Here is an 11,816-nt window from a genome sequence, read left to right on the forward strand (position 1 = left end):
AAATGGATCTTGACCCCTACCTCACATCATACATAAAAATGATTTCAAGTTAGAACATAAACTTGGCCAGGTGCGGTGGCTCACGCCTATAATCCCAGCACTTTGGGAGGCCGAGGTGGGCAGATCACGAGGTCAGGAGATCAAGACCATCCTGGTTAACACTGTGAAACCCCATCTCTACTAAAAATACAAAAAAATTAGCCAGGCGTGGTGGCGGGTGCCTGTAGTCCCAGCTACTCGGGAGGCTGAGGCAGGAGAATGGCGTGAACCTGGGAGGCGGAGCTTGCAGTGAGCCGAGATCGCGCCACTGCACTCCAGCCTGGGCGACAGAGCGAGACTCCATCTCAAAAAAAAAAAAAAAAAAAAACACCATAAACTTACACATAAAAGCTAAAACTATAAGACTTCTCAGAGAGAATATAGGAGGTTAGACAAAGGTTTCTTAGAATGCACAAAGTAAATAAGCATAAAAGAAAAACTTGAGAAATTAGATTTCACCAAAATTTAAAACCTCTGCTCATTAAAATATTTTACTAAGAATATGAATAGGTAAGCCACAGTCTGGGAGAAACATTTGCAAAACATGTATCTAATAAAGGGCTTTTATCCTAATCTATCTATCTATCTATCTATCTATCTATCTATCTATCTATCTATCTATCTATATAAACTCCTACAATTCAGTATAAGAAGACAAATAACTTTAAAAAAAAAATGGTACTTCACGAAGCAAGATATTCAGATGCCGAAAAGTACATGAATAGTGTTCAGCCTCGTTAGTCACCAGGGAAATGCAAATTCAAACTATATCAAGATATCGCTAAATACTCACTAGAATGGCTAAAGCTGACAAGTCTGACAACATCCAATGTTGTAGGTACATGGAGCAACTAAACTTCTCACACATCCCCATGTGTAGATACGAATGATACAACCACATTGGAAAGAGGTTTGGCAGTTTTCTAGAAAGTTAAACCTGCCCTTTAGCCCAGAATTCCTCTTGTAGTTATTTTTATCCAAGAGACATGAAAACATATATCTCCAAAAAATAATAATAACTTGTATAAGCATGTTCATAGCAGCTTTTTGTTTGTTGGTTTTTTTGTATTTGAGACACGGTCTCACTCAGGATTAAAGTACAGTGGCACAATCACAGATCACCGCATCCTCAACCTCCCAGGCTGAAGCAATTCTCCCACCTCAGTCTCCTAAGTAGCTGGGACTACAGGCGTGCAGCACCATACCCAGCTAATTTTTGTATTTTGGGTAGAGACAGGGTTTCACCATGTTGCCCAGGCTGGTCTCAAACTCCTGGGCTCAAATGATCCGCCTGCCTCGGCCTTATTCATAGCAGTTTGATTCAGTCACTAAGAAGTAAAAATAACCCAAATCTTCCTCATCAGGAGAGTGGATGAGAAATTGTAGACTATGATGATTTAAAGATTCATACTGAAAACCCTAAAACAACCACTAAAAATGGAAAAGAAGGGCATAGCTAAAAAGCTAATAGAGGAATACTACTGGAATACTCATGAATAGAAAGGAATTAATTACTGAAATTCACAATGCATGAGTGAATCTCAAAATCATTACACTGAGTGAAAGAAGCTGAGTCCAAAAGAGTAGATGAGTAGAGTGGATTAAAACTAAAGTTAAAAAAAAATCATAACAGCGGGCAGGGGGCGGTGGCGGGTGAGAGTGACTGGAAAGGGACAGGAGGGGACATTCCAGTGAGATGGACACATTCTGTATGATAATACAGTGTGGGGTTACATGGAGTTGCGATTTGTTAAAATTAGCCAGCTAAGGTTTGTGCACTTACTATATGTGAATTTTAACGACGACAACAAAGCCTGTAAAAATATAAGGGTGGAGAGGAGGATGGAGAGTGGGTAGGGGTATCCAGGCGCTATAAGAATGGCAGGACACTGACACCCTGTAGAGGGTGGTGGCTTCATTAAGTTTTATTGCATTGTGTATTTACTTTGTGGATGTTTGAAACATCCGTGATAAAGAGTTAAACAAACACACACAAGACACCAGCGATGAGCTGTCCGCCCAGCAGAAGGAGCGGCTCGTGGTCCTGGCCGTGCTTCCAGGTGACAGCAGTAACTCACATGGTCCTCCCAGAAGGGGTGATGCTGGATCCTGAGTAACTCCTCCACCTGGCAGAGGAGGGGGCAGCGGAGAGGGGGAGAGGGCAGGGCCCCGAGGGTGTGGGTACTATTCAATGTAAAGTCCACAGGGCACAGGGAAGCACACTGTGGAGTACCTTTGCAGTACCCAGCTTGGGAACCCCTCAATCCAGCACAGGACAGACGTGAGTGAGTGGAGGCCATGCTTCTTCTCTGAACCTGAATCTGCCGTGGGAACTTAGACTCATTGGTGACTGCCCCACCGTCCTTGCTTTCTCACGTTCCTTTGTCCTCTCTTCTGTTTTTCTTCCTGTGGCGAGGACCTGGGCAGTCTTTCTTTGACTGCCTTCCCCTGTGTCCTCTTAGACCGGGTTACAGGAGCCTTGGAACAGCCAATATAAAGGGGAGGGGCCGAGACATGACCTGTCATCCAGCCTGGCCCTGCTTGGCCGATGGGTTTGGCTGGCCTAAAGCTCCCTCGTGGCTCAGAAACATGCCCGGAGTGCTGTTTATAAGCTAAGCACGTTTCATTTACCATCTGGTCCAAGATCAGGACGGGCATGAAATAAAGGGGAAAAGCACAGAACCAGCGGCGCAATTTCCCCTCCTTGGCCGGCACCAGCCTTTGGAATCCACAAAACGCGCATCTGACCTTGAACGAACATTCAAGTGAACCAGATGCGCACTTGACCTTTTGGAGCCTCTGCTGAGTCAAATGCGCCAGTGGGAACATCTCCCGTGGCTTCCTGACTTCATGTGAGGGGCACAGGAGAGACGCAGCTAGAAGCAGCCCTGGACTGCAGCCGTGATGAATGAGTCTGCCTGGGCACAAAGGGAAGAGGCTTCTGTTTACAGAAAAATACTCCCATCACCTAGTAACCAGCAATGTCAGGAAAGGAAATGCAGAAAGCGCTGAGAGCAATTTCTGGGCCGGTTCCTGGCTGAGCCGCTGACTCACTGCGACCTTAAGCAATCTCTCTTCTATTCCTGTTCCTCCGTATGCCAAATGGAGCTGTCACCTGCCTCACATAGTTCAGATCAGTATTTAGACAATGTTTTGTCATCTTCGGTGATAATTGGGGCAGAGTTAGCTGAGTGGTTTTAGTTACCTTCGTTCTGATTGGCTAATGAGCCTTGGCGTTTGGGAGGCACAAGGCCTCCGCCAGCCATCAGCTCCTCCTCTCCTGGTACTCGCTGGCGTCCAGATGGTACCAGAGTTCATCTGCCCGAAGAAAGCAATTAATTTCCTCCCTCCGAACAAGAAGGAACAAGTCCAGAGCGCTCTCAGGAATACCGGTCGCTTCAAAGCCCAGATTCTGTCCTGGTGCTTGTCTTAACACTTGCAGTGTCATTACGCTGCCCAGAAAAATCTCGTCTATTTCCTTCTCCTGGAGGGCCAGGTCTACGCAGCAAGTGATGTGTGTTTTAAGACTCTGTCCCCACCATTCAGGTGTGTGGCCTGGCCCCACGCACAGGGAAGACACAGCCATCTCCTTGCTGAAAACTGGATTCTTGAACCTCCTTGATGGTGGAACCACGTCCTTTCTTGCACCAGGATCACTCCCTGTGGACCCAGTTAGTTCTCAGCGCCAAGAGTTATTACTCTGCCCTGATTATCACCAAAGATGACAGTGGGTGTCCCCACTTGGCACTGCGAACATTGGGGATGGATCCATCTCTGGGCTGGGGCTGTCCCGAGCACTGCAGGGCGCTGAGCAGCATCCCTGGTCTCCACCCACTCCATGCCAAGAGCACCCCCAGTTGTGACAACCACAGATGTCCCCAGACATTCCCCAGTGTCCCCTGGTGGGGCAGAAGGACCTCTGTTCAAAATGGATGTGTGATATCTGAGAAGGCATCTGGACAAACAGCCCCTGACTAAAACGGGCCTACAGACAGGTTGAGAACGGGAAGATGAAAAAGGAGAGTAGGCAGGACACAAAATCATGACAATTCAGCCAGGCCAGGAGTCTGAAATAAAAGAACAGGACCCTCTGAAGGCTACCCACGCGTTCCAGAGCAGCAGACTTCAAAGCACACCGAGGGCAACTATCGTTCCCTCTACGCCTAAGCCATTCCTCACTTTCGGTTTTTTTTTTTTTTTCTCTTGTAGCAATGAGCTTTCAAGGACTGGAGCTGGCTCCGAGCTTCTCGGAAATCAAGTATCTTCAGAATTCAAATTCCTTTTTCTTTTCGTAAGAATTGGGCTTCTGTTCCTGTTTTCTTCTCAGGAGCCAAACTCACCCTCCTTTCTCTAGAAAAGGATCAGAACCAAGCCCTTGACAACTGGCCTGAGAAAGGGCTGTTTGCAGAGTGGAATGGGGATGGGGAAGTGTGGACACCCAGTCGGTCCCTAAGTCACAGGTTCTAATCTTCAGAGGGTTGGAGCAGGCTGCACTGACAGGGCCTCCCCTAAGCCAGGGACCCCCGTCATAACAGAGGCAACACCCATTCCTTCCCTTTTAGAAACCTGACTTTTTTTTTTTCAGGCACAGTCTTCTCTGTCACCTAGGCTAGAGTGCGGTGATGTGATCACAGTTCCCTACAGCCTCGACCTCCCTGGCTCAAGTGACCCTCCCACCTTAGCCAACCAAGTAGCTGGAACTATAGGTGAGCACCAGCAAGCCCGGCTAACTTTTAATTTTTGGTAGAGACAGGGGTCTCGCTATGTTGCCCAGAATGACCTCGAACTCCTGGACTGAAGCAATCCTCCCACCTCGGCCTCCCAAAGTGCTGGGATTATAGGTGTGAGCCATTATGCCTGGCCTTGATTTGATTATTAATATAAAAATTGTCCAAACTAAGGTATGGTGTACCTCGTCTCTGATGTGGTCTGCTTTTAACTGCCATCAATAATATACCAAATTCAGGGTGAATTTTGAATTTAAAAAACCACCAAGGCTTCACTGACATTTTCACCCAGCAAATACTCTTTTGGCAGTCAATCTGATTCCACTGCTTTTAGCAATAACTTCAATACCACAAAACTTGGGTTTCTAGGAAATGGAAGTTCTCCTTAGGTTATGGGGTGCCCTGAAGTCCAACACACTGGAGTGAAAGGTAACTGGATTCCAAGCTAGAGGCCAAGCATCAGCCGATGCTGTCCCCCCGGAGAGGACGTGAGAGTGTCACACACATACACACGCATGTATACACTCCCCACGTATGCATATATACAAATATACATGGACATACACATATACACACATACACACAAAAATACATGTACATACATGTAAACATAAAAATATACACACAGACACACATACATGCACACACATATGCCACCTGATGCAGGATAATATGAGGAAAATGGCCAAAAACACTCAGAAGACACATGTCATTTTCTTACTCCAGACATTTTTCTATTAAACTGAATGTTGACTCCTCCCACTAGATAAAAACAACAACAATTCTTGTAGTAAAAAGTCGGGGGGGACCTATGTTCACACATCCACACACATGCCTATGAGAGAAAGCCTCAAAGTACATTTTTTCTCTATACTTTATTCCTTGCAAGATTCCATTCTGAAATTGCAGCCCTTTTCTGACAGCGCCTCTGCACCTTCTGGCTCTCAGCCATGCCCCTGCCATGCTGTCTCTTCCACCTTCTTCTATCCCGCAACCCCTTCCCTGTGCTGACCTCCCCTCACTGTCTCACATCCAGACTGTCTACATCCAGTTCCTTGCATCTTCAACTCCCATTTTCCCAGTAGCTATGATGACTTTTGTGCTCCAACAGCAGAGGTGAGGAGCTGAGACAGACCCCAGCAGAAGCCTAAAATATGTACTCTCTGGTCCTTTACAGAAAAAGGCTGCTGGTCCCCTTCCTGAAGGTTCTAGAGCCTTCCATCTCCCTCCAAGGACCCACCGATCAAGCCTGTAATCTGGCTTCTGCACAGGCTCCATTATTTCAGCTTATAGACAAGCTCACATCACACCCATTTGAGGAGAACATCCACTGCCACTGAAACCCTGCTCTTTATCCTTTATCTTCTCTCGAGATATGGATTCTTTCTTCTTTGTAAGTCCATACTCTTGGGAGGGAGTCTCCGTCGGCTTCTCTCCGCGGTTCTCATGTCTGCCCACTGTTCTCGAGGTCCTCACCGGGCAGGTTTCAGGCCTCCTCTGAACTTGGCCTCTGCAGTATTTCGTGTCGCTCCTCAAAGCTCCATCCTCCCTCCTTTCTGGGCACTGTTGTCATCTGGTTTCATTTTTCCCCCTAATGGTACCTTCTCAGTCCCCTGCACTGGTCCCTCCTTGTCTACCACCCTCAGCCTCCACCCTTGTGCCCCTCCCCTGTCACACTCAATGTGGACGACCTCATGGCACCAGGACTCCCGGCACCACCCAAATCACCTGGCTCCGGCTCCCTTCTCCAGCTGCCTCCCAGACCTCTCTGCCTGGGCGCCCCTCAGGTGCCTCAACAAGTCCAAGGGAAACTCCCTTTGCCCAAATTTCTCCTCTTGCGTTTCCTAAGCCAGGGGGCTGTTCAAGGCACTGGGCATCTCCCTGGGCCCCGGGGCACGTGTCGCTGGTGACTCAGCCTGCTGTCTCCACCTGATACCATCTCTGCCTCCCCCTTCCTTCCGCTCCTGCTGCTACTATTTTAGTGAGCCCCTGCCTCCCCATCTCCTACCTGGAACCACCGCATCCGCCTCCTAATTGTTCTCCCTGCTTCCAGCCTCGGCCCGAGCCAATTTTCTTTCACATTGGGGTGATTCAAAAGATAACAATGTCTTCTCATTCCCTGGCTGAAAAAACCCTCCCATGAGTTTTCACTGCATAGAAAGCATGTGCTAAACCAAGGGATTAACTACCAAGGTGGGGGTTCCAGACATTTCAATGTCGAAAGGGTCTGCTGTCTGTAGGATCCCTTCTTCAGAGGGTTGGAGCCCGCCCTTCACACTCACAAGTTTGGCTGATCAAGACCCTGTCACCTGAAGACCGTCCATAGGCAGGCAGAGAGCCCTGCCCCACAGAGCGCATCCAAAGAAAGGGAACACTTGGTTCCCTTCCTACTCCCAGCCCCGCCTTTGGATCTTACTGGGGAGTCGGCTCCAGCCGGGGTAAAAAGACTTTGCAACCTCCATTATTTATATAAATAAGAACAAATGCCAAGGGGAGTGCCGAGTGGCTGGGAAGGAGGTACGGCCACTCACAGCAGAGGGAGGAGGCCAGGCTTCAGGTTCAAATCCCAGGCCTGTCACTCACTTACTTACTGACTGTGGCTGTGGCCTTGGTTTCTTAATCTGAGAAAGGGGCTGGGAGGGGGAAGGGAATGATGTAGTTGATGTGCCCACCCTGAGTGTAGATCCCAGCAGGTGCCTGATCAATGAAATATGACCTAGGCAGGGGCGGGAGGATCCACTGAACCCAGGAGTTCGAGACCAGCCTGGGCAACATAGCGAGGCCCCGTCTCTACAAACGAACAAACAAAAAACTGGGGGCCGGGGAAGGTGGCTTCTGTCTGTAATTTCAGCACTTTGGGAGGTTGAGGCCAGAGGATTGCTTGAGGTCAGGAATTTGAGGCTGCAGTAAGCTGACTGCACCACTGCACTCCAGCCTGGGAGACAGACGAAGACCCTGTCTCTACAAAGAATAAACAACAAAACAAAACAACCAAAAACAACCAAAAAACCAAAGTAGCCAAACGAAAGACGGACACAACCCCAAGGACAACACCAGTGGCAGCAGCCGGTGGCCAGACCGAGTCCCAGACTGTGGGCAAAACTGGTACACGTGGGGGCCGACTGACTCTGAGGAAGCTGTGGCCACATCACCTCTGCTCTAGACACAACACACATGCTGAGGCTCAGAAAGGGCGAGCCATGAGCTGAAGGTCACCAAGCAGGAAGAGGCAGGCTGGACTGGGGCTTCGGCTTGGGTTTGGCTAAGTCACTCCTTTAGGAGGAGGAAGCACATGTTTTTATGACTCTGGAGCCTCCGGAGCCACCGCTTTCCGACCCATGTGAAGCTTCCGCTTCTTTTCCGTATATAAATCGCTTCCCCAACCCCATGCCAAAGAGAACTCCAAATAACAACACAAGCTTAGCTTTTGCTTTAGAAGTTTCTAGAATTTAGCTGATGCTATTGGAGCGATCATGAACTGATACGGTCCCTGTGGGGAGTGACTGGATAAGTTCGAGCCAGACTTGGACATTTCTCCAGTCCTCTGTGGTTCCAGTTGAGAAGTAAGTGGCTCTTTCTTCATTCTCAGTAACTGGGAGGAACTTGTAAATAAGCGTGACTTAGAATGACCATTCCCTCTGTCTATCCCCAGAAGCAGTTCCCTGTGCGTTTACAGCAGTGGGTTTTTCTGAATGTAAAGATCTGGGGGTCACTCCCTGGCCAGTCGCGCATATTCAATATCTGCTCGTCCTTTCCCTCCCCTTCCAGAGACCAAGGTCACCTGTCTGTGCCCTTCTGGTGCCTGGCCCCTGCTGGGGTCACCCACATCCCCTCCCGTGAGCTGTTGCGTCTCGTGCCGCTCCTGTCCTGCCGCTCTCGCTCTTGCTCCCAGGCCACCTTCTCCCTCATGCATCCAGCTACTTGGTTTGAAACTCTCTCCCTGGCGCCTGCTTCATGGGGAAAGCCGGGCTTCCTCTGATTCCGGATGGAGTGTTTAAATGAGATGGCCACACAACCCCGAAGGACCCTCTGATTCAAATGGAATTAGAGCTCACGCCTGCCAGACCCCCAGGCCTGAGCACCGGCCCCTGCACTGAGCAGCAGCTTCTGCCTGCATGTCTAAGGTCTGCAGAATTGAAGGAGGCAGCGTGGCACACAGTGGTCCAGACTCACAGTGACAAGGTGGTGGCAATGCATGGAGTGCCACCAGAGGCTGGCACTGGTGTCCCCTGCATACAACGCAGGGAGGGTGAGAATGGGGCCGATGCACCTGCCAGGGTGGGGATGGACAAGACCCCTCCAGCAGGGCCAGGCAGGCTGGGCAGCGCTCTGTCCCTCAAAGTCCACCTGCCCATGACAGCTAAGATCAAAGTGACTGCTGCATTAAAGAGGGAGGGAGACAGAGAGACAGCAGCCAGCAGCTCCAAAGGGGACCCCACGCAAGTGACGAGCAGTGGGGAAACCCTCTCTCCAGTCAGCTTGTCATCTCACACAGGTTTTCCTGACCTCAGCAATGCGGGCACGAGGGGCAGGAGCATGCTCTGGGCTGGGGCTGTCCTGGGCACCGCAGGGTGCTGAGCAGCATCCCTGGTCTCCACCCACTCCATGCCAGGAAACCACCCCTGACCCCTGTCGTGACAACCACAAATGTCTCCAGACATCGCCCAGTGTGCCCGGGGGCAGGACCACCCCCGTGGAGAGCCACACGTCTAAGGCCGCACCTTTACTCCACACAGCGTTTCCAGATTCACCAAACCACTCTCCATGCTGGCCCCTCAGATTCCTTCCTGTCATGCAGCTGTTCACATCTGGCTTCTTGGCTAGTCAGCCCTTCTTGAGAAAACAAAGTCTGGGTCTGTGTCATCTCAGCAGCCCCCTCGCAGCTCCCTCACCCCAACTCCAGCCCCTACGTAGCACATTGCCTGCAAAGATGCTCAAGGCGTATTTTGCAATGAAAAAGAGAATGAGCGGCCTGCCTGCTCTGGGCTGCCCACCTGTTCTAGCCACCTTCACCATGTCGGCCTCCAGCTCCCGTCTTCAGCTGAGCACAGGGGCCTGTCCCAGGGTTCTTGGGAGCGGCTTCCTAAGGCATCATGCTTTTGTGTTCTGCTCCTTCTCTTACCAGCCTTTCTTTCCCTCTCATGTTTCTCTCCCTTTCTGACCATGAGCAGGGCTGCAGTGCAGCTGCTGATGGTCAAGATGAAGATGGGGAATGTGCCAGTGAAAATCTGGCATGCGGAGGCCTCACTTCACTCCCCCTCTCCTGTCCCACCTTCAAAATCTTTCAGAGCGACCCACGCTGCCAGAGGGTAGAGAGTGGACCCGGAAATGACAAGTGACAGTTCCTCAGAAGTAGCATCTCCTGCATTCCCAGCCTGGTGACCTGACACGGCAGCAGGCCCACTGGGCACCTGTGCCCACCTGGGGACAGGGTTTCGTCCTGCCTGTGTGGCCCTTCCTGTCCCTGACAGCCATCTAGAGAGACTGCCAGTGAGCACAGGGCAACAGGCAGTGCATGTTCTTTCCACGTCTCCATGACTGATTCGGGCCAGGAGGAGGCTGGTTTTCCAGATCCCACCAACATCACATACGAGACCTTTCCAATCTACACCCTACCTCCCCTCCGGTCGTGACTTGATTCTGGAAATTAAGTAGCGGAGAAACAGCCTAGTTCAAAAACAAGAATTTCCACCTAAAACCACAGCATGGAGAGGCCCCTTTAAAAACCACCTAACCCAGCTCTTTCATCAAACACATGAAGAAACTTACCTAAAGATGTTAAGTGGTTTGCCCAAATTGCAAAGCCTGATATATGGGAAAATACTTCCATGGGAAATAAGAAAATGATCAATTAAAAAAAATTTTTAATGAGGCTCTAATTCCTGAAAAATGACTTACTTAAACCGAGGACTGGGCAGAAAATAATATTGTAGAAGGCAGAACAGCATTTCTTTGGGAAGATTTATCTTTTGAAGTATATAGTGGTCTTCTACAACTATCCTCCAACAGGTTGCAGGACAAAGCATGTATTTTAATCTTTGGGGGAGTCTTTGTGTAAGTCAGACCTTATTCATTTTGATTCCAACAACACTCACAGCCATTGGATCCTAATTATTGCATCTAATAAGGCTGATGGCTAATCAGCTTGCCTTTTTAAGGAAAAAAACACAAGCTTACTTTTATTTGTTATATAACACAAATGACATTCCATTATAAGTTTCTGCTGCAAAAGAAAGTTGGGAAATTTGTTTAGATACTTTAAATAGTCCTAAGACATTAGCTGAAATGCTGGTAACAAACGTGCAATGAACATTTTCTTGGGGGCATTCAGCAACAAAGTGAATCGCCCTTAAAAAAATATCCATACACGGGCGGATCACGAGGTCAGGAGATCGAGACCATCCTGGCTAACACGGTGAAACCCCGTCTCTACTAAAAAATACAAAAAAAAACTAGCCAGGCGAGGTGGCGGGCGCCTGTAGTCCCAGCTACTCGGGAGGCTGAGGCAGGAGAATGGCGTAAACCCGGGAGGTGGGGCTTGCGGTGAGCTGAGATCTGGCCACTGTACTCCAGCCTGGGCGACACAGCGAGACTCCGTCTCAAAAAAAAAAAAAAAAAAAAAATATCCATACAACCAAAGCGAGTCTCACCACAGGAACCACAGCAGCTGTTTTAGTGACAGGCTGGAGTGTCTGTTACAGGTGACACTTTTGCGGCTGTTGCTGCATTAGTCAGATTGCACTCGAGATGAATAAGGAAGAATAAAGTCTTCACCAAAAACCTGTCCTGGCTAACAGTTCTTAATTTATAGCCCTGGCAGTGGGGGCGGGGGCTGGGGCAGTGCTGGGAGGAGGGAAAGAAATATGTCACCTGCTCTGAATGAAGTTCAGGGGTGGTGTTTACCTAAGCAACAAACCCTTGTAAACAACCGCTATCTCTGGCTCGCCAGTGAGGAGGTGGGGGAGTGAGGCTGTTTTGATCAAAATCCAACCTGGGGCTGCAAAGGGCCCATCAACAGGGCACTTTGTTAGTGGGAACATGAGACCTCCC

The 11,816-nt window shown here is 49.4% G+C and overlaps 1 protein-coding gene across 11 annotated transcripts in view; it reads right to left on the reverse strand.

The window, feature by feature from the left end:
• The window catches only part of LOC105484754 (regulatory factor X2), a 201,719-nt gene that overhangs the window by 67,452 nt on the left and 122,451 nt on the right, over positions 1 to 11,816 (reverse strand). The window lies entirely within an intron of this gene.

The sequence above is a fragment of the Macaca nemestrina genome, chromosome 20, assembly GCF_043159975.1.
Source record: "Macaca nemestrina isolate mMacNem1 chromosome 20, mMacNem.hap1, whole genome shotgun sequence".
Taxonomy (NCBI): Eukaryota; Metazoa; Chordata; class Mammalia; order Primates; family Cercopithecidae; genus Macaca; species Macaca nemestrina.